Genomic DNA, 24284 nt, shown 5'->3' with positions numbered 1-24284 from the left:
AAATGAATACATATTTTGTGGTCAAATATATATGCTTGGTCACTTACCTGCTATGAATTATTTTATCTTTGATCTCACATCATATACCACCACAATGACAGTGGAATCAATAATATTTATTTGATCCATTTACCTGTGTATGAAAACACTGAAATAAAAATAGTCAAATATAAGAAAGTCAGTGCTTCTTCACACATAATAATCACTAGCTGGGGTGCTTTGGCATGAGCAAGTCACTTCCTCAGCTGAGTGTTTTCTGGAGTTTTCATCAAGGGCTTGTCAATATCGGAGTGCCATGCTGCAGAAGGAAAGAGAACTTCTGCATGATTTACTCAGTATGATTGTACATTCCTTGAACCAAGTCCAGTTACAAGATACTGTCTGAAAATATGTAAATATGAAAGAATGATTGATAAACAATTCACAGTCTTTCTTAATAGCCCTAAACACACTTGTACATACAGGAGATGTGGTGTGTGTGGAGAGAGACACAATAAACATCACATTTTAGCAATGAACACCCAGTCAGCTGCCCATCATGAGACTTCCTTATATGCGTTGCATTGACTAAGTTTATTTCCTTTCATTTTACCTCTCATACCTCTCTAATTGTTTAGATATTCAGTTCTATTAAACTTTGTACTTTTTTACTATACTATGTTGTCAAAAGTTCAATCCTTCCCCTATTCATTGTTTTTCTTGGTTTTTCAATATATTTCATTAATGCATAGTCACTGAGACTAAAATGGAGAAAATAAATAAATAAATCAGAATATTTATTTAAAATTCTGGTTTACTATTGAGCACCAGGCATTGAGAAATGATCTCAGGAAGCTCTGAATCATCACTGAAACTTTTCAGTAGAATTCTTATGATATGTATCTTGAGCTTCCTGTACTCTGATTTCAAGTAAGAAAAGACAGACATAAAAAGAAAATTAATATTTATTAATGTATTAATAATTAATAAGGATAACACATAGCACACTTAAACACACAATTATATAAATGAATTGTACATGAATGCAAAGCATGTACATGTACTCCCTGTGTAAAGAAGCTGCATTCTTTGCATTAAAGATGTGAGCAGTACCTAATTGTTAGCAACTGCCCTTTCATAAAATTTGATAATACATCACTATCATGATGATTGTGATTCACTAAAAAGTTCAGCTTTTAAAAACCTAAAAGATGGTTTATTATTCACACTGGCATATCACTGACCCATCACAACTTTCTTGTGGTATAAGCAGGAAGGACAGCAATATTTTTAAAGCAAAAATAAGACCCAAATGTTTAAGGTGGTGAGTCCACTATCGAGGTAACTCTGGAACTCAGTCTTTTTCAGTCATATCATACGCCACCACAATGACATTAACTACATGTTTGCTGGCTTTCTTGGATGTTTTCCAAGCATGCTCTTGTCAAAGCTCTTAAACATACAAAAATTTTTGGTGGTTTATAGCAATTAACAATAAAATATTAAATATCTGTATCTGTACATCTATACATATATAGATACATAGATAGGTACATATGCATAATTTGCCTGGTTTACATGTATCCACTAATAAATATACACAAATTATGTGAATTATATGCATGTGTGTATATATATATATACTTATATATAGATTCATAGACATACAAATATACACATATTTTAAAATTATATACCCAAAATGCCGTATTTTAAGTTGAAGCAACATAAGGATGAGAACTTTGGCCAACAGAGTATGAATTCCACAACTAAGTAAATGCAGGTGATTAAGAAATATTTGTTGAATGAAGAACCAGAATTAAGAAAATATCCCATAGGTACAATTAGATAGGTTCCATGCTATTCTACATTGAGTTACCATTGAGAAAAGGGGTAGCCTGCATTCTGCTGTATCCACATCAAAATCATCATCTCCAGGGAGCATTTACAGCAACACCCAAACTTACATTATTTCCATTTGCTCAACTCCAATAGCCCTCACCTAGTAGTTCCCATTTCCATTGGGAGCTGCTGTGCACATCTTTTATTTCCATCATCTCACTGTAGAATGTAAGGCACTCCTAGAAATGCCCTAAACATTCCATCCTTCCACCAGTGTGTTGTGTGTATTAGATACTTACAGTGGCATTGATCAGATTCATATGTTCCAAGTAAGAAATACGAGCTTAATCCCCAATTCAAATGTACCAGCTTCCTAAGAGCTTATGCAGAGATGCGAATGTTCAGCTGCCCTCTTTTCTTCCCAAGGTACTGAAGACACCCTCTGCTCAAATTACATAAAGAAGTGCTTCTAAAATTCCATCTGATTATCTGGAACCAGGGTATCCTTGATCTCACTAAGAGACCAGGTTCTCCCTTACATGCCAGATTTCAGGCTAAGACTGTTCCAGATTCAGCCCACACTTTCTGAATCCTCTCTCACACAGCATTTTGACTGGGAAATGCTTCACTTCTGCCTTCCCTGGAGGAGTACTTAAACATGAATGGTGTGAAATATCTGAGTCTGGGGAAGGTCATTCCCTGAACTGTCCCTCCCCTTCCTAGTTAAGAAACACGGACCTGATGTGATAAAGAATTCCATCTCCAATATGCATTATTACATCATGGAAAAAAGATGGTCTATTCTTGCAACTAGATGGATATTTTGCCCTAAATGACATTTTTTTGGCTAGAAAAAACTAATGATCACCTAGTGCCCAGGACCTAAGGCATACTGTAATGTTAGACAGTAAGGAAGTGCTAACACACACACACACACACACACACACACACACACACACTCACTCACTCACTCATTCACTCACTCACTCACTCACTCCACGTTGAAGATATGCCAAAGGGAACACAGGAGCCTATGAAAAATGCCCCAGTGCCCAAAGCTGGAAAACAGTTCAGCATCAAAATGAATAACACAAAATTTAAACATAACTCAAAGTATAAAATAAGTATTTATGAGTTAAAATGATAAAAATATTTGAAAAAATAAATAAATTGATAGAGGAGAATAGGCCAAATAATTCCAAATGATTTATGTAGATATTCTGCCCTTAAACTCTCCACGTCTTAAGTGTGGGCTGTACATGGTGACTTCCTTCTGAAAGGCACATGTGGAGTGGGGGAGGGCATGGCTTCACAAAGGGGACATGTGACAAACACTGCTTCAACCAGGTGATCAAGTTTAATAGCAAAAATGATAAGTCACATTGAAATTATGTTCCCGCTGATATGATGTGATGAAAATGGCCTTTCACCTCTGTGGTCTTTCTCCCAATAATCCACAACCCTTAACCTTGAGTATCAGACTCTCAGAATAGCAGACAAATCTCAGCTGAGGGTTTTCATACAAAACGTCCATCTAGTTTTCCTCAAAACTTCTAAGGTCATCTCTGATAAGGAATGTTGGAGAGACTGTCACTGCCCTCAGGTGCCAGACCACAGGCGCCAGCTTCGTGTAATGTGGTGCCCTGGATCAGGTTCTGGAGACGAAAACAAAATTAGTGAAGACTAATTCATTAGGAATCTGGTTAAAGTATGGATTTTAGTTACTAGTAATTTATTTAAAAAGTAATTTATTAACATCAACTGCTTATTTTGACAAAGGCATCATACTAATATAAGATAGTAATAAGGGAAACTGAGTGTGGAGTTTATCGAAACTGTATTAATTTTACAACTTCCCTGTAAATATAAACCTGTGATCTAACATAAACTTTATTAAAAAAGAATGGCATGTTTCATTTAACACATCCTCAAAGTTCATCTGTTTTGTAACATGTCAGAAACTCCTTTCTTTTTAATGTTGAATAATATTCCATTGTATGCAGACCCCATTCTCTTTATCTTTTTATGTGTTGATGGGCACTAGGGTTGCTTACACATTTTGGCAGTTGTGAATGTGCCATAGACACAAATGTACAAGTATCACCTCTAGTCTCTGCTTTAAATTCTTTTGGTATATATCCAGAAGGAGAATTGCTGGATCTAATGGGCATTCTATTTTTAACTTTCTGAGGAATGTCATACTATCTTTCAAACAGGCTGCTCTATTTTACATTCTCATGAACAGGGCACAAGTGTGTGTAGTGATGTTGGGCATCTTTTCATATGCTCTTTGCCCATTTGTATATATTCTTTACTCATTTTTTAATCAGGTTGTCATTGAGTTGTAGGAATTCCTTGTATATTCTCGATAATGACTCCTTATCAGATGTATATTTGAACGCGTTTCTTCCTATTCCATTAGTTGCTTTTTCCCTGTTGATTGTAGTCTTTGATGCACAGAAATTTTTAATTTCAATGTAGTTCAATTTATCTGTTTCTTTCTTCAGTAACCTGTGTCTTTGGTGCCATATTCAAGAAATTATTGCTTCATCTAATGTCCTAAAGCTTTTCCTCTATATTTTCTTTGAAGTGTTTTACAGTTTTAGCTCTTATGTTTAGTTCTTTCATCCATTTTGAGCTATTTTGTATATGGTGTAAGTTTAGGGTCAACCTTTATTCTTCGGCATGGGAATATGAAGTTTCCCATCACCATTTGTTGAGAAAACTATCCTTTCCCCTTTGGATGCTCTTGGTACCCCTGTAGAAATTCATATGACCAAAAGTGATGGTATATTTCTGGGCTTTCTAAACTATTCAATTAGCCTAGATGCCTGTCTTTATACAAGTATCACACTGTTCTGATAACTATAGTTTTACAGTAAGTTCTGAAATCAGGAAGTGTGCAACCCCCAACTTAGTTGTTCTCAAGTCTTTTATGACTATGGGGTCCCTTGAGATTTCACATGAAATTTTCAGATTTTTCTATATCTGCAAAATGATCATGAAAATTTGATAGGGATTTTGTTGGATCTGCTTTAGGTATTATTGATGCTAAACAATAGAAGGTCTTCCAATCCATAAAAATGTGATATATTTCAGAACACACACACACACACACACATAAGAAGAGATTTACATAAGGAATTGGCTCTTGTGTATATGTAGGTTGGCAAGTACAAAATATGTACAGCCAATGTCTCATTTTGAATCAAAAGACCAGAAATTATTGTAAACCAGTAATATCTGCTGACCCAATTCAGGTCCATAGGCAGGAAGCTGCTGTAGAATCAGGAAGAGTTCACGTGCCCATATGCAGACCGTCTGACGGGAAGAGCTGATGTTTCAGTCTGAAAGCTCTCAGGCAGCAGAATTCCCTTATTTTGTAATTGTCAAGCATTCAGTTGGATGAGGACCACCTACATTAGTGAGGGCAATCTGCCTTACAGTCTACCAGTTCAATGTTTATATCATCTAAGCAAACCTCACACTCACAACACCAAACAATATTCAAGTAAATATTTGTGCACACTGTAGCCCAGCAAAATTAAAACATAAAATTAACCAAAACAAGTCCATTGCTTAAATTTAGTACCTAGATAAATCTCCTTAAAGCATACTTAATCTCCAAATAAAATCATTACTAAGGTCATAATTCCATATAACATCATACAGCTGTCCTGTGTGCAACTGAAAATGCATAACCCCTCCCCTAGAAGGGAAGGTAAATTCTTTGGGTTATTGTAACTCTGGGGGAAAAATCTGTTTCCCAGCTCAGGGCAAATTACCTTTGAAACCCAAATCAGTCAAAGGGAGAAATTAAATGGGAGAAACCCGTTTATTGCTTACAAGCAGTTGTCCACTTTTGCTCTCCCATGTTTTTCGTGACCTGGCTGCAAAAATGGACCCCACCCAACCTCTTCAGTCCAGATATGCCATCGCTCCCCCATGTAATCATGTATTGACATGGAGATGGACTACTTCTCTCCACCCCTTGGAAACACCTATTGATATGGAGATGAATTAAGCCAGGCAAGAGATTCTGGAAATATTGCAATTCTATCCACAGTTACGTTTGTTCTTCTCCTTAATATCTTGTAAATTAAATACTGTGAGAGAAAATTATAAATACTAAAATACTATGATGGAAACTCAAGATATCTTATGCTACATGGTAAGAGAGGAAAGAAAACAAAGATGTTAGCTTAAGGTATGTACTCACATACACAAACATATTCATAATATAAGGAGGACAAAGAACAATTACAGTCTTTATTTCTGAAACTGGTCACTTTGTTAGGAATGTTAGGTAGAAAGATACACATGAGCAGCTGGGGGAAGGGAAGATAAAGCTTAAGGAAAATAACTGCCCCAATTGCCCATGCAGGGGGTCCCACGTGAAAACAACAAAGGTTCTGCAGGGAGATAACAAGGTCCCAACACAGGTGCAAACAAAACTAAGAACCGCCAAACCACACCTCCACATAATCTAATTAAAGTAAAATTGCTGTTTCGCTACCCTCCTCCACCTTGAGCTTTTCTGTGTGCATTTTGGGGAAAGACATGCTGACCAAGAGGAATGGGTATATAACTAGAGCTGTCAATCAACTGACCTCACCCTGTCAATCAAAGAAGTGTCTCCCAGCTAGGTAAGGATAAAGAAACCCTCCCCTAAATCTTTGGGCCTCTGTCTACCTTGACTGTGGCCCACTCCTCCCTTGGAGTGCGTTAAAATAAAACTTTCACTCTGCTTCACTATTGCGTCTCGGCCTTTCAGTTCTTTGTTGCAGCGGGAGGAGAACAGAGGCAAACAAACTCAGCCATAACAACATGGTCATACCTGGTGTCTCTAATTACTTTTTCTGTTACTCGTTTGTGTTCAGTGTGCCCTCAGCAGGCTCCAAAGCTGGTCAGGGTTCTTCACCTGGTGGGGTGACACAGAGCTTCACTGCTGATGGGTCTGGGCCATTAGTAGCTCTGCTTGGACTGGGTTGTCATAGTTTTCAACTGACCTTAATCATTGCTAAGACTTGAACAGGCTTCCTGTCTGTTTCACTTCTAGGAACACCGTAATAAACTAGCAACACTGTTAGTCTGCTTGTGTTGATTATTCTGATGGCTGCTTTCACTCTGCTGTACCTTGGGGTAGCCATGCCCCACCTTGCCTTTGAGGGTTGAGTGGCACCACTTGGCCACTGTTACCTGGGATCAAATGACTCTCATTGCTTTTAGATTTCAAAGTCCAGTGACCATAGTTCCCAGCAGAGGTCTGGCCTACAGAAAACAGTGGTTCCAGAGCTTTTCGAGTACACTGTGCTCTGCCTACAAATTCATTTCTTACGGTAATGATGAGAGGGATGCCTTCTGGACCTTCCCACGGTGGTTAAGTAGATCTTAAAGGACAAATCCATTCTAACATTCCACCCTCCCAAGGCCTTTGAATCTCTTTCTGTACATTAAACCAAGGGAGGTCTGGCATTGCTAATTTGCTCACTATGGGCCAAGTTTTGGTTCATGTTCTAGCCACCAACCAGACAAACTGTTAGACTTTTCTGACTTCCTCAGCTGCAACATTAAATGAAGAGTATCTTCTTAGTGAGCCCACAGCACTTAGCATGATTGAAATTATGGCTCTTCTCTAATTGTCCCACACCTTTAATGTCCATTACTATATATATTCCACAAAATTCTTTCTGTATAAATTAGAGAACCCAAGTAGCATTTGGAATATAGTGCATCTCCTCCACGGTCACACTTTGTACCTCACCTTTAGGGACCTCCTGGGACTTGACTGTAGTTTCGAGTCTAGAAGCAAGGAAAGGTAGTGGGGTGGGGGATGTCCTGAGGAAAATCGGCTTTCTTTCATGGCAACTGTCTCAAGGGAGGCCATTAGAGTTTCCTCAAAGGATGTGGGAAAATCCTTCAGACTGAGGGGAGAAGCTTCTCCCACTGACAAGGAAGACTCATCTAACTGTTTCATCTTCTCAGTTTCCTCAGTCTTCCTGGAATCTAAGTCAGAGTCTAGCTTTTATCCACAACTCTTCCTCAAATCATCATTGTATATCAAGTCTTTTCTTTATAGTGCCTAAATAATTTTCGATGCCTTCTCTAATTCTCCATTAGGATTCCCAAATGCAGATCTTGTATTGGTATTTTTATAAAAGTGATTTGTAAAATGTAAAGTTGAAAGAAGCTGAGCAGGGAGAAGAAAGGATACAGTCCTGACTGGAGCCTGGAGTCTAGCTTCAGCCCGGACGACGGAACTCGGGCTTTACACTGTGCTGCACTACTAGCTCCACCTTGAGGCAGAGGGAGCAGCCATTTTTTCCCCAGTTCCAGCCGTTCATTGGCTCCGGTCCTCAGATGATGGGCATACCCCCACCCCCAGGTGAGGCAGCTCCAATTTTCTCTAGTGCAGGTGGGCAGAGAAGGATGGGGCTCCGGCTCTCAGCAGCCCGGCGCAGCGGCTGGAGCGCAGGTGCGCTGGCCTGTGATGGGGCCCGGGGCTGGGAGTAGCAGGGTCCTCCAAACGGACACTGCCATCCAGCATCCAGGCCTCCCTCCTTCGGCACCCGTAGCAGTGCAGTAACCTCCTAACTGCTCTCCATCTCCCAGTCTTGGCCCCCTCAGCCCATTTTCCACTCTGGCAACCCATACAGAGTTGTCACCTAAAACTCAAAATCAAACTACACCACTCACTTGTTTAAAAGACCTTCCAGTGTTTTCCCCAGGACACTTAACATTGGCCTTAACACAATTATGAGAACTTTCTTTATCTTCCCTGTTCCTATCTCTCCAGCTTCAGATCTTACTATTTACCCTTTATAAGCTCAGTGTCCAGCATGGTGCCCAGCACACAGCAGGTGTTCAACAAGTAACTGAATGAATAGATGGATCAACAACCACAGAGAAGTTGAACTCATTAGGTTTCTTTCTAGCTATTATCACCTTCTGGACTGCATTACGCATTCTCTCTCCTGCAATGGTCTCACTCCAACTGATGCCTCTGTGCTCTGCTGACTCCTTTGCATGCTTTGGGTCCCATTATTATATCTTTTCATCTTGAAACCCTTCCTGACTCCTTATGTCCTTGTTGTGTGTCCCACAAACCTGCTTTCATCGCACCTGGGCCTCCACTGTCTTACCGTTTATAACATAATATTGGAATTTCAAGCTTCCTTTTGAATTTCTCTCAGTGGATTGTAAGTTCTCTGATGGCAAGACCAGCAGTTTTCTTTATTTACCACTAAAGCACCAGCCCCTATCAAGGGGCCTAATACTTTCATTGAGCTCAAAAATATTTGTTGATTAATGAATTAAGGAGGGAAGCAGTTAATGGGTTATAGTTATCCTGGAATTGCTTTGCTTATAGATAGAGCTACATATTTTCAAAAGCATCTTTTCATAATGAAATGTTACCAAAATAAAACCCATTAACAGAGAAAAATAAACAGCCATATTCAAGAGATGAAAATGCTGAAAGGAGGAGGAATTATCAAGGCAAACTATTTGCTCTTTCACTGAGCATCTCAGTTTCAATTCCTTTCTAATTTCACAGTTAAACAGGAGTTAAAATAAATTGTAGTTCACAAAAGAAGTCTAGCTAGAATCTTCCTTAGAGTCTGAATCAAAGTAGGAGAAAAAATCTCCAGTATCATTTATTTGCTCCATATTTTATTGACTTTATTCATCTTACTTTATACTTACATTTATTCATTCAATATTTATCATGCACCAGACATTGTTCTACTTGTAGACACTATCATTAGGTAGTAGACAAGTACTTTATAGGGTATAAATATATATTTAATAAATAGAAATGCCTTCTGACTTTGAAATATTCTTTTAATTTAAAATATAAAAATTAATTCATCACACTTTCTCAAAGGTCATCAGCAAAACAACATGATTCTGAAGCCTACAAGGGAATTTGGAAATATGGCATAATATTCATCACATACCCCTTAAAGGTTAAATGACCCATTGCTTTTATATTTCTGAAATAATTACATATCACAATATTACATTCAAACCATTATCATCAACTATGATGCCATATGGAAATAAGCAGTTATTAATGAATATTATAATTTAGTTATATACAATGAACTAATATATATTATAACTGATAACATATATATATATATATAGTCTGCAGCACAGTCCCTAGCTGAATAAACTGTGACTAACATAATCACCTTACGTTGCTGTCATCATCGCCTGGCAGGGAGTCACGGAGGCTGAGAGCGTGGCCTGAGGGGGCAGGTGGGTTCTCCTTACTAGCTCCTCACTGCACCTCTGATGCCTCCCTCCATACAATGGGGGACAACAGAAGTATTCACCACTTTGAATTATTATAGAGATTAATGCTCAGTACCCATATATTTTATTTATTTCATTTTTTGTATTAAAATGAAAGTTTATTAATCCATATCATGAATGAAGTTAGCAGAACTAATTTGGCAGAATTTTCCAACTGTGGTCTTAGGTTAAGGTTTTATTCCTTTGCTTGTACCCATTTCTGTTCTTTTCAATGCAAAATCCATAATTTTTAGAAATTCATCTTTTTTTATCTTATATGCATTTCTTACAGAGATCTTCCAAAATATTCTTCTGTTCTTTGCCTCAGTTGTATCAATATAGGGGCTCCAGGAACATTTATTTATCAGTTGAATAAACATTTATTTATCAGCTTTCCTACTACACAGGTTTCTCATGGCACTTTTCATCTGGGCATTTCTCAAGGCATAGATTAAGGGGTTTAACATAGGGGTTATCATAGTGTAGAATAAAGCAACTGCTTTATCAATTGATAAAGTAGCTACAGGTCTCATGTACACAAATATGCAGGGAACAAGGAATACGACCACAGCTGTGATATGAGAGACACAGGTGGAGAGGGCTTTTTGCCTCGCGTCCAAGCTTTTGGTTCTTAGAGAGCGCAGTATGACCACATAAGAGCCCATCAAGAGGAGCAAGTTTAACAGACACATGAAGCCACTGTTTCTTGAGGTTAGCCTGTATTGCTGTGTATTTCCTTCTAAGAACTGCTTTTGCTGCATCCCACATATTTTGAACCACTGTGTTTCTGTTTTAATTTGTTTCCATGTATTGTTTGATTTTCTCAAACTAAAATGCTTCTGTACAACAAAGGAAACCATCAACAAAACAAAAAGGGAACCTACAGTATGCAAGGATATATCTATAAATGATATATCTGGCAGCTACGAAGATCCCTAGATTGCGGGTATCCGTGCAGGCAAGATTGAGCAAAGGAATCAGGTCACACATGAAGTGCTCTATGACGTTAGGGCCACAGAAAGGGAATTGGGAGATGAAGAGGATCTGTATGGTTGCGTGAAGAAAGGCTTCCACCCTCACCACTCCCACTAGCAGGCCACACACCTGCCGATTCATGACGGTTGTGTATAGTTTAAGGGCTTGCAGATGGCCACATAGCGGTCATAGGCCATCACAGTCAGCAGGGTAACATCAGCACCTCCAAAGAAATGTTCCCCAAAGATCTGGGTCATGCACCCATTGAATAAGATGGTTTTCCTCTCATGGAGTGAATCTACAATCAGTTTAGGGGCACTTACAGAGGAATAGCAGGCACCAATAAAGGAGAGGTAGGCCAGGAAGAAGCACCGGGGAGTTTCCAATAATGGGCTGGCGGCGATGGTGACCAAGATGAGCACATCTCCCACCACAGAAAAGATGTAGATGAGAAAAAACACAACGAATATGATTCTCTGCATCTTTGGATTCTCTGTGAGCCCCAGTAGAACAAATTGTGTCATGTTGTTTCTATATTCTCCACGTATTTCATATTATCTTAATTACATTACCTGAAAAAAATTAGTTTTTATTAACACAACCTTCAATTTATTAAGCTTCTCCATCTAACATATAATAACTACCTAGATTCTATTGAATGTGAATTTTTGTGAGGGTTTTTGAGATAGTAAATAGGCCTGAGTTCTTGGATACTTAAATCATCTCCTGGGTAAAGATTCTGATAAGAGTGTGGACATGAGGAACTTTTGCGGACACAGAGGCAGTAGATCATTGGTGAACAAGCAGTCATCTGAGGTGGCTTAGAGCCTAACATGAAGTTGTACCTCATGCATATCCTGACAGGTAAGTAAGAAAAGGGAGGTAGAACATGGATTTAAAGGCCACAAATGCAAAGCTAAGGATTCCTCCCTGTATTCTTTGGAGATGGGGGACCATAAAGAGGAATTGAGAATATGAATGGACAGATGAAGAGGAATTTGAGGAAAGGGAATTCTTGGATTTAACTCTTCTAATGATCTTGGTGTGTCTTGGATGAAGGGGTTTGAGGTTCAGTAAGAGGACAGAAGCCAGAGACAGAAACCCCAGTGCCAGACTATTTGTACTATATTCATATAGTATAACATAATGATCTGTTCAGGTTTTCTATTTCCTCCTGGGTCAGTTTGAGATGATTGTTCTTTTCTAGGAGTTTGTCTATTCTAGTTTGTCTAATTCATTAACATATAATTTTTCGTAGTATTAGTATTTTCTTATAATTTTTTAATTTCTGTGGTGTCAGTTGTAATTCTTTTTCATTTCTGATTTTGTTTAGTTGTGTCCTCTCTCTTCTTTTCTTGATAAATCTGGCTGGGTTTTGTCTATTTTGTTTATTTTCTCAAAGGATCAGCTCTTTATTTCATTGATTTGTTTGTTTTTTTATTCTTTATTTTATTTATTTCTGCTCTAATCTTTATTATTTCTCCTTCTTCAAACTTTGGGCTTCATTTGTTCTTTTTCTAGTTCCTTTGTTGTGAGTTTAGATTGTTTATTCAGGATTTTTCTTGTTTCTTGAGGTTAGCCTATATTGCTGTGTATTTCCTTCTAAGAACTGCTTTTGCTGCATCCCACATATTTTGAACCACTGTGTTTCTGTTTTAATTTGTTTCCGTGTATTGTTTGATTTTCTCAAACTAAAATGCTTCTGTACAACAAAGGAAACCATCAACAAAACAAAAAGGGAACCTATAGTATGCAAGGATACATCCATAAATGATATATCTGATAAGGTGTTAACATCCAAAATATATAAAGAATTCATATGCCTCAACATCAAAAAGCAAATAACCCATCCATAATCTGGGCAGAGAACCTGAACAGACATTTTCCAAAGAAGACATATAGAAAGCCAACAGGCATGTGAAAAGATGCTCCACTTTGCGAATCATCAGGGAAATGTAAATCAAAACCACAATAAGATATCACCTCACATCAATCAGAATGGTCACTATAGAAAAGACAAGCACTAGCAAGTGTTGGCAAGGATGCAGAGAAAGGGGAAGAGTCCTACACTGTTGGTGGATATGTAGATTGGTAAACCACTATGGAAGTCAGTGTGGTGATTCTACATAAAAATTGAAAATAGAAATAACATATGACCCAGTAACTCCACTTCTGGGAATTTGCCTTAAAGAAAACAGAAATATCTTATTCAAAAAGGTACATGCATCCTATATTTGTTATATTATATATAATAACCAAGATATGGAATTAACCAAAGTTTCCATCAATAGACACATGGATAGAGGAGATATGGTACATGTATACAGTGGAACATTATTCAGCTATAAGAAAGAAAGATAGTCTGCCATTTTCAAGAATATACATGGACTTAGAGGGCATTATGTTGGGTGAAATCAGCCAGGCATAGAATGTCAAATACCATATGATTTCACTTATATGTGTAGTCTAAAAACAAAATAAAACAAAATGAACAAAACAGCGGTAGACTCATAGACACTGAGAAGTGACAGGTGGTTACCATGGGGGAGGGGTTGGGGTATGGGAGAGGGTTGGGGTAGGTGGTTTAAATAGATAAAGGGGATAAAAAGGCACAAAATCTCAATCATAACGTAAATTAGTCATGGGGAAGAAAGTACACCGTAGAGAATACAGTCAATAGTTCTATAATATCTTTCTAATGTTGACAGTTACTAACCATAGTAGTTGAGGTAAGCATTTAATAATGTATATAATTACATTGTATACGTGAAAGCAATATAGTATCATATATCAACTATACTTCAATAAGAAATATATAAAAAAAGATTCTCAAAACAAGAAAAAAGAGAGATGGGGAGTGACTTGTTTAACAGGCAGTTAATGGCAGTGATGGTGTAAGACCCCATATATTTTATAGAGGTGGAAAATAGCTGGAAGTCCATGTAGTCAGTGTATATTGTGGCATAGTTGTTAAAAAAATGGAAAGTGACATCTTATCTTGGGGAACTACTTAAGATCTTAATGATTTGGTATAATTTATTGAACCATCCCATTTGTCTTTTCTCCCTTTATAAAATGAGTATCAGAATAGTAACTGTTGGGCTATGAGTTAAATACATGCAAAAGGTTGATAAAAGTTCCAGGCATAAAATGTGCTCTCATTAATTATCATTTGATATACAATAAAGCCCTTAACATAAAAAGTATTTAAAAGAAGGTATGTGATAAATCCTCAATGACCTTTTGTCAGTGCATACTTTCAGTGTAAAAATACTAAAAAGTGCTACTGAATGTATTATGTTCTGTATTATTGCAGATGAATAAGTTTCTGAAGCGTACACAGGACTGACCTCAGCCTCATGGAAAATCAGAATGTCCCCGAATTTGTTTTCATGGGACTGTGGGGAAATAGCCAAATAGAGCTACTGTTCTTTTTCTTTTTTCCTGCTCTGCTGCCTGGCTGTCTTACTGGGGAACTTCACCATCTTAGTCACGGTCACCTGCAGCCATCTAATCCAACAGCCAATGTACCACTTTCTCTGCCACCTTTCCCTCATGGACCCCTGCTACACCTCCACTGTGATCCCCCGGCTGATCAGAGACTTAGGGGCAACAGGAAAGGACATTTCCTGTAACAACTGTATGACCCAGCTCTTTATAGCCCATTCACTGGCTGCTGTGATGTTCATCTTGGTGTCCACGGCTTTTCACTGCTGTCACCATTGTCAGGCCCCTGCACTACATGGTCATCATGAGCTGGCACAGGTGTGACATGCTGATCACCATGGCCTGGGGCATAGTTTGGCCCTCTGTTGCTCTGCTGCTTGTGGTACTCAGGTTACCTTTCCATGGTTTTAATCAAATAGGCCACTACCTATGTGATGTGAAGCCTCTTTTGAAGCTAGTGTGCAAAGATATCTGTGCTGTTAATACCTTAATGATTGCAAATTCAGGGATGGTGGTGGTTGTAGTTTTTCTTGTCCTAGTGGCTTCTTACATATTATATAAGCTCAGAACCCGCTCCTCTGCAGGGCCACACAAAGCTCTCCCAACCTGTAGCTCTCACGTAGTGGTTGTAGTCTTGTTCTTCATGCCCTGTATCTATGTTTACGTACTACCTGCAGGGAGTGAGAACAAGGACAAGGAAACCTCAGTGACTACCCCCATGCTGAATCCCCTCATCTGCACCCTCAGAAATGTGGAGATGATACTTGCCATGATGAAGGTATGGTCACAAATGGCACACTCAGAATTCAAGTAAAGGTGACATTCATTGTGCTTTTTGATCCTGTGTCCCCAGGGCATGTATCATTTCAGATGTTATAGAAAGCACAGTAGGTTTCTTTGGGGAGTTGGACTGAATGACCTCTGACAATATATGAGCCAAAATACTAGTCACTGTGATTCAGGTTGCAGTATACACTTTAAAGGGTCAAACTAGGTCATTTTTTTCACACAGGGGACATTCCAGAAGATGGGTAGTGAGTAGATTGTGAGGTGAGACTTCTGGAGGGGTGGGCTGTAGGTAAAATTGCAACATTTCCATAATCTCTTGCCTGGTGTCAGTGCATCTCTATATCAAAAGGTGTTTCCAAGGGGTGGAGAGGAATAGTCCATCTACATACCAATAGGTAATTACAAGGGGGTGTGATGGCGTATCTGAACAGGAGAGATTGGGTGAGGCCACTTTTTTCTGCAATCGGGCCATGAGAGACACAAGCAATCAAAAGTGGATGACTGCTTCTAAGCAATAAATGGCATTCTCCCACTTTATTTCTCCCTTTGACTGATTTCAGTTTCAAAAGTATTTTGCCCTGGGATTTCCCTCCCAGAGTTATATTTTCTAAGGAGTATTTGGACAATTTTTTCAAGTACAGATATGTATTAAGTATATTTCTGTGTGTGTGTGTGTGTGTGTGTGTGTGTGTGTGTGTGTGTGTGTGTGAGTATGTGATGATTTTGTCTCTGGGTATGGAATGGAAGACCTTGGGAGTTGATTATGGATCTGAGGAAATAGCCCATTAAAAGAATGTTATGAAACAAAACCTTCCAAAAACTTGTATTATCATGTGTTTTCACAAGTATCCAAACACATTTTTGGTAAAACATATAACTATATTATACAGTTAGCCCACCAAAAATATATTGAACTAAGATTAGTCACTTACTTATTAAGTATTCTTTAAAGGATTCATATTCCAGCCTTTAGCATAATGCCTACTATCCTCAAAAATACTTGTCAAGTAAATGCTTAGAACTTGATAAAATGTTCACCATGTAAATTAAAACAGAATATTTAGTAAATATTGGTGGTTTAAATATATAATTTAAGAAATTCTCTCCATTTATATAGGAATTTAATTTATAAATCTATCACTGCTAAATGTCGAAGGAATCCCTTAACTAAGTAATGAGCACTATATCACAAAATCACACTGTAAGTAGAAAGAATTGTGTTGAGTCAACATTATTAAGATGTGTACTCTCCCTAACATAATCTCTAGATTCAAACTATCCCAAACAAAATATGAACAGGCATGTATTTGGAAGTTTGCAAAGTGATCTAAAACATATGTGATGGAAAGCACCTTAGTTCCCACAACTTTAAAAAAGAACAAAGTTGGAGAACTTATATTATTTGATGTCATGATTTCACAGTACGTTATAAAGCTGCTGTGATCACATGGTGTGTTTTTTTCATTAATATAGACAAGCAGATCAGTGGACCAGACTAGGGAGTTCCAGAAACACACCTGCATGTGTTGGTCAACTAATCCTCAACAAAGGTCTGTAGGCAACTCCGTGGAGAAAAAGTTTTTGCAACAAATACTAGTGATGCACATTCGTATGTCCCACCACTACCACCACCACCAGCAGCATCTTCATCTATATATCAAACCTTGTACAAATTCTATCAAATGTGTCTGAGAACTATATGTGAAATGTAAAGGTATACAAGTTTAGAATAAAACATAGATCTCTGTGACTCTGGATTAGAAAACAATTTTTTCAAATACAGTACCAACAGTGTGATCATTAAAATGATAAAATGCAGTTCATCAAAATTAAAAGTTTTGTAGCAGAGCATGTAATGTGACCAGGGGTGAAGTCAAGACCTGAGAATGTCAATGGAACAACAGCATCTGTCTCTAAGAGGTGCCCTAGTGCGTGTTTGTGCAGGGAGAGTAGAGATATGACCAGCTATCATCTTCTCTGGGCTGATGCCAGCTAACCTGAGAAAAGTTTGGTCAACACTGGCATAATGCTGAGGTGGACAATCAACAGTGGACTTTTGACATCCTTTATGCTCAAGTGTGAGGATCCTTCATTACTCAGGGCTACTCATCTGTCAAAGCCTGGAAGCAGCCAATAAATTTACAATACCCATTTTCTTGTTTTTGTTGATATTGGTCATTTGAGCTTGTAATTTAACCTCTAGAAAGTTCTGTGATCTTATCTGTATAAGAGGCAATAATACTTCTGTCAAAATAAGCATTTTATGAGTTGTAAACAATGAACTTCAGGTACCCAATAATAATGTTATTATTTTGCTAAATCGTTTGATCTGAATCAGATTAGATAGTATGAAACTGGATTTCCTGACATCTGGAATGCATGAGAAAGCTTTAAAGGTATGGATTTGTACGCAGTAGAGAGAGAGATTAAGTGAACTTCAGTGTGTGCAGATGAGGCTGAGCCTAAGCAAATGTGAATATTCAGTGACTGGAGAAAGCACCAAAGAGTAAACAAAATGGAAGCTTTACTAAAGTTTGAGTGCCCTTTCCTCTGAGTTTTCCATCTCTTTTTAACTTAATGATGTATTCCTTTCCTCCCTGCCAAGCTCATGGGGAAAGAGTGTTTATTCCTTTACCTTTCCTTTCCTTTGTATCTTATTCCTCACCATCTCTGCCAGCCTTGTTACTCCCTGACCAGTGACCTCATACCAATTATGTGTAGGATCTGAAGAATCAAAAGTTAGCATAAGTACAGCCATCTTAAGGCCTAAATACCACCCCCTAACCCAGAAGAAGGAAAATCATTAGAATCTTGAAAAACAAGTTAGTTAGCCTGTGTCAATTGTAGTGACCTTTAGTTAGCCAACCGTAAATCAGTTAATCATACACACCTAGCTTATCTTACTAGAACCACCCTAGACATTCCGTAGGTGATCTCATCTAATCAGACCCCAGGATGTGGCGCCAGCAAAAGATTTATGAGCCTATAGAAAAAACTCTGTATTGTGATTATGGAAAATTTTACCCCTTTTGAAAATACTATAAAACCTTCTGCCCTAGTGTGCTCGGGGTCCTCGTTGAGACCTGCTGCGACAGGCTGACTTGGACCCCAACTAGTTGGCTTCCAAATAAATTCCTCTTGCTTGTTGCATCAAGAAACGTCTTTGGTGAGTGATTTGGGGCGGCGCCTTCCTCAGGGGAATCCAACATTTGGGGGCTCGTCCGGGATCATGCGCTCACCCCGCTTCACTCCCGAAGTCGCTCTTGGAGGAAGAGGTAAGATTAGTGGCGCCTTGGTTTGTCTGTGTTCTGTTTTCTGTTTTTCAGTGAGACCGGTCAGAATTCTGAAAGGGGGTACCCACTGTCTGGCAGCTGTCCCGATCCCGTAAAGGGGTCGAGACTGCGGTCGGTAGACGTACTAGGAGCACCGCAGGCTGCAACCCTGGGGGACGCCTCGGGGAGGTTGGGAGGCCAGGGACGCCTGGTAGCCTCCCGTCTGTTTTTCCGGCAAGGTGAATCTGATGAGATAGGGTTGATTTTCAGGTGCCAGGAATATCAACCCTCTGATTCCTTTCGGTTTCTGTTTGAAAATCTGAGAAAAAACAAAAAGCGGCCGCTGTGTGTCTAATCTGTGTGTGTCTCTGTTTTTTGTGTCTTTCATGTGCCTAATAATTGTTATACTGACAAGGGGACAGACTCAGACAACCCCCTAAGTGTGTAAATGAATATATCTTTCTACCTCCGGATGGTATTAATGAAATTGATTTAAAGACAAGCGCTTGTAAAAATTGAGTGTTCTAAAACTTCCAGAAAACCTGGTAAAAAAGTGTTAAGCATTAATGCTAATTTGAGTTTGCCTGAGGCGGGCATGTCCTGGTAGTTGTCCGCTGCCTGAGTTTACCTAGAGTCATTTGAGTCATGTTATCTGCTAAATCTTTTAAGAATAGAATGCTTAGAAGCTTGGCTTTGTCTAGTGTTCAGTGGGGGTCTTGTGAGTAGGCTAGCGTGGTTGTTGCAGGTAGGTGAGCTGGATAAGTGTGGCAAGTGAACACCTTTTAAATTGTGTGTTGCAGTGTGTATGCCTACCTGCAGCCTGAGAATCTTTGTAGTAACTTAAAGCCTTAGAGTTTTGTTAAGTTGAGAAGATGTGCTCTGTGTTTGCTGGGAGATTGTGCTGTGAAGCTCATGGTTGCAGAAATTGTAGAATGTGTTCGTGAGTTTGTTGGTCTAGAAAATGTTAGTTTGACAGTTTGCAGTGTCCTGCTTCTCAGTGTTCACTAGAAGTTAAAGTTTCTAATGGTTTTAAGTTCTAATTAAAACCACTTAAAGTAATAAAGAAAAAATTTCTCTATGCTAAAAGATGTATGTTTTAATAAGAAAAAGTATAAAAAATGAAAACTCTTCTGCATGCTAAAGAATGTGTTTTGTAATAAAAGAAAGTAACTTTGTTCTAAAGTACAGCTATTTATTTAAAGAGAGACAAAGAGAGAAAACAGCGTGGTGCCTTTTGTTGTAGAAGATCAGCTCAGCCTGTTGCTTTGGGGGGAGAGTTAGGATGTTTAGAGATAAAGTGAGATAAACCCAGTCAAGCCGCAGGCAAGCCCAGGCATAATTCTCACCGGCTTATGTGCTTGGGACCATGGGGCAAATGAAGAATAAATTACTATATTCTTACAGATATAGTCATGCCTAGTGAAATTAAAGCAAGTGAGTCTTGATATCAAGTGCACAGCAAAATTAAAATCTTGTTTCCAGTTAAACAGTTTTCTTTAACTGTTAGTCTGCTCTTAATGTTGAAAGATCACAGCAGTTTCTCATGCTTAAAGTCTCAGTGAGTTGCCATGAAATCGTAATGTTAAAAGGACTAAAAGCTAAAGTTTGTTAACAACTGTATAACCTTTATTTGCCTTTGAAATATTTTGTTATTAAAAATGATTGCATGGCCTGAAAAATTGAATTCCTAAGCAGAATAGTAACAAAGCTTTTTTCAGCTGATTAAATGCACTTAGTTAACAAACCAAAATTTATTAAACTGTAGAATCTGGACAAGATTATGTTTCTCCCAGAAAAACAGGTTTCACTGTGAAGGTTTAGATAGACGAACGTGTGACCACTTTTGAAAAAAGTTGTAATAGATTTTTTGAGAACCACCAGGTCTTCTTGTTTAATTTATATGCTGTATGTTTTAAAAAAAAAAAAAAAAAAAAAACATGGGGGAATCTACTATTAAAGAGTAAAACATTCTTGAAGCTTTCAGGGAAGACCTGTAAACTTAAGCACTTTCTCTGTTTTTTGTATCTGGTCTTAGACACTTATGCTGAGTTATGTTCTTATTATTTTCACTGTTTGTAAGCTATTGATTGTAAGCCAAAGGTCATCATTTCTCAGTCCCTAAATGAAAAAGTAAAATGCCTGATCTCTTTCATCTCAAAGCATATTTCTGGTCATATCTGAATATCTGTGTGAAAGAAAGAGACATTTAAATTTGAGATTCTGCTTAAACTTTTAAGTTGAATTTGACTATAGCCATATTCATTCTTTGTATGTATCTCTAACAGGTCTTTTGTATGCCTGGTAATATTATACTCTGCCTTGAGTTTAGACAGTTCTTTCAGCTAAATATGAATTCTTATTGTAGCTTTTTTCCCCTCCTGAAGATGAAAGCAGAAGAATCTACCATCTGCTACTATTCTCTCAAGAATGCTTAGTAACCTAGAATTAGTTTGACTTTCTGTATGTTGTCTTTAAAAATTGACAGCAGCAGTCTCCCCTGCTGCCCCACTTTTTAAGATATCTCGTTTACTGTGCTGAGTATATAGACAATAAATGTGTAATGATAGTTCTAAAAAAATGAAATGCAAAAAGGTGCTTTTACCTCTAGTTAACTCTGATATTTTCCTGAGGGCCCCTGGAACATGTCAGAGGAATTTTTTCTCACTAGACAAAGTATTTGACTAATTTGGCTTATTTATCTGATATATATATATTTATTTACCAAGAAAGCACTGTCAAAGAGAATGATGCTAAACTTTGTTACTGAATGTTTTGTATTACAGAAATATCAGAATTTCCTTATGTCAACTGTTTTACAGTAAGCTCTCATCATATCTTTAACCATTGTCATTTGTAAGTCTTTTGTCATTTATAGTATTATCCCTAAACTGGTAAAGAACTAGATTTCAGCAGAACAGGTATTAGTTACATAAGATTACATAAACTAAAGAAAATGATTTTGTGTCTTTTTGTTTCAAATGTTGCTGGTAAAGTGTTTTAACCTTGTTCTCTTAAACTGACAACAGTTTAGTAAATGACTATCTTTATGAGCAGAATTGAAACATCCTTCTCTCTACTTGATCCCTCCAGAGTTTAAAAACTTTCAGTGACTGTTTTTGTATTCCATGGCAGTATGTTTATTTGCACGAGTTCAATAAGAATCTGCTTTCCTTGTGAGAAGACTACTTAAGAACACTGGTTATACTACCAGGGCTTTGACTGGAATGTCGTACCTGAGAGACATGTGTATAAACTCAGATGTGAACAACTTTAAAGAACTAAGATTGACTTTATAAAGCCAACAAAGCCCCTTGGAAGAACTGGCCTGGTACCTTGCTTACAGAGTTCCCAGCAGCCTTACCAGGTGAGTAAAGAAGGTCACTTCCTGGCAGGTGCAGAGACCTCGAGAAGAGAAGAATTCATCCAAATCTACAGGTACTGCAGGCAAAGCCTGATGGCAAGTCTGGCTTGGCTGTCTGGCCTCAAGAGGCCTTTAAAAGTTCAATCTGAAATTCCTTACAAAAAGTTCCAGCAAAGCATATTTAAAAGAGCCTGTGTAATCAATTGCTCTTCTTGCTGCACCTGTGCAAATAATCAAGCCAGCTGTTAATTATTTTCTTAACCTAGTTACTTCTAGTAAAAATGAGAATGATTTTAGAGAGAAGTATCGTTTCAATAATGCAGCCTCCTTCCAGAATAAAAAATCCAACTCCAGATGTTGCTACATGACCTAATAACACAATTTGTTTTATCTTGCCTAGAAGCCACAAAACTGCAAATAGTAATAAAAATGAAACCCAGAATAGAAGCGCCAGCCTTCTGAAGCCCTCTCAACTGACCAGTGATGGAGACCTAGCTGCACCCTTTACTGCGCCCCCTTCTCAGCATGAAGCAGCCAGAGCGGTCATCACCCCTCTTCCCTAGCAGCAGCTAGAGTCTCTATCTGTAGAAGAAAGAATGAGACCATACCCATAGCCTTCCCTGGTAAAAACAGGTATTTAATCCCTCCTCCCGAGGGATAGTGGGCTTGTAACACTGGAGTGACCCCATGTGTCTCTACTTCTGCCTTCAACTCCTCCCGTGATTTCTGTATCATGGTCCAGCTGGTGCCCAGGTTGATGTATCATGATGATCTCTCATTTGTAGCTGAATTTGAACCTAAGCATAGATATAAGAGAGAGCCGGTCTCGCTGACCTTAGCCGTGTTGTTAGAGATAAGAGTCGCAGCTGGAGTGGGAACGGAGGCAGCCGCTATTGTTCAAGGGAACCAGCATTATGAAAGACTAAGGACTGCTACTGATGAAGACCTAAAAACCATAGAGCAATCCATTACAAAACTTGAAGAATCTCTGACTTCCCTCTCTGAGGTAGTCTTACAGAATAGACGAGGGCTAGATCTGCTGTTCCTAAAAGGAGGAGGACTGTGTGCAGCTTTAAGAGAAGAATGCTGCTTTTATGCAGATCATTCCGGGATAGTAAGAGATTCAATGTCAAAACTTAGAGAAAGGCTAGATCAGAGGAAGAGAGAGCGAGAAGCAGGCCAAGGACTGTTTGAATCTTAGTTCACTAGGTCCCCGTGGTTTACAACCCTGATATCCACTCTGGCTAGGCCCCTACTCATCCTTGTGTTGCTCCTAACTTTGAGACCCTGCATATTAAACCGGTTGATAACTTTTGTTAGAGAAAGAGTGAGTGCTGTTCATGTACTAATGTTGAAGCAACAATACCACTCACTCACCTCACAAGAAGATACAAACATTCCATGATTGGAATGCCCCAAAAAGAGAAGTGGGGAAATGTAGGATCTGAAGAATCAAAAGTTAGCATAAGTACAGCCATCTTAAGGCCTAAATACCACCCCCTAACCCAGAAGAAGGAAAATCATTAGAATCTTGAAAAACAAGTTAGTTAGCCTGTGTCAATTGTAGTGACCTTTAGTTAGCCAACCGTAAATCAGTTAATCATACACACCTAGCTTATCTTACTAGAACCACCCTAGACATTCCGTAGGTGATCTCATCTAATCAGACCCCAGGATGTGGCGCCAGCAAAAGATTTATGAGCCTATAGAAAAAACTCTGTATTGTGATTATGGAAAATTTTACCCCTTTTGAAAATACTATAAAACCTTCTGCCCTAGTGTGCTCGGGGTCCTCGTTGAGACCTGCTGCGACAGGCTGACTTGGACCCCAACTAGTTGGCTTCCAAATAAATTCCTCTTGCTTGTTGCATCAAGAAACGTCTTTGGTGAGTGATTTGGGGCGGCGCCTTCCTCAGGGGAATCCAACATATGATATCACAGGTCATCGATTTTATTGACCTACTCTACACCTATGGTCCTGATAATGCTCCATACTTGAACTGTAAATGCCCACTTTGGGTTCTCTTTGTCCTGTTTCATCTCAGATCTTCCTGAAAGCTCACCCAGTATTATTGCAGGCTGTATGAGTTCCCCTCCGAGGCTTCAGAAAGAGTGAAGAGCACAAAGCAATCAGTGTTTCCTGGTCTGTTGTGACTACAGCCTTTTTGGGCCTCCGGGGAGATAGCACCTGAGCCAAATTATTGCAAAGGTGGAAAGTAAACACCCCGGGAAATTGGGACATTATCATGAACAATGGCCTGGCAGCATTTGGCTAGGGTTTGTTTAGAAATGCCATTGGGAATATAATATTTACAGATCTC

At 38.6% G+C, this 24284-nt stretch overlaps 1 long non-coding RNA gene and 2 pseudogenes across 1 annotated transcript; 2 read left to right on the top strand and 1 right to left on the bottom strand.

Moving 5' to 3' along the window:
• Positions 1–10044: 10044 nt before the first annotated feature.
• LOC108383424 (olfactory receptor 4C46-like) lies at positions 10045–11640 on the bottom strand (annotated as a pseudogene).
• Positions 11641–13951: 2311 nt separating this feature from the next.
• On the top strand, positions 13952–17957 carry LOC118972828 (olfactory receptor 4P4-like; annotated as a pseudogene).
• A 92-nt stretch (positions 17958–18049) lies between these two features.
• Positions 18050–23841, top strand: LOC140846421 (uncharacterized). The gene is made up of 2 exons (XR_012125488.1): positions 18050–21966; positions 22364–23841. It is a non-coding gene; the product is annotated as an uncharacterized lncRNA (long non-coding RNA).
• The last annotated feature ends 443 nt before the right edge of the window (positions 23842–24284 follow it).

Source organism: Manis javanica, chromosome 15, assembly GCF_040802235.1.
Source record: "Manis javanica isolate MJ-LG chromosome 15, MJ_LKY, whole genome shotgun sequence".
NCBI classification, from domain to species: domain Eukaryota; kingdom Metazoa; phylum Chordata; class Mammalia; order Pholidota; family Manidae; genus Manis; species Manis javanica.
Note: the sequence above shows the minus strand (reverse complement) of the source record. Positions and strands in the feature narration are given on the sequence as shown.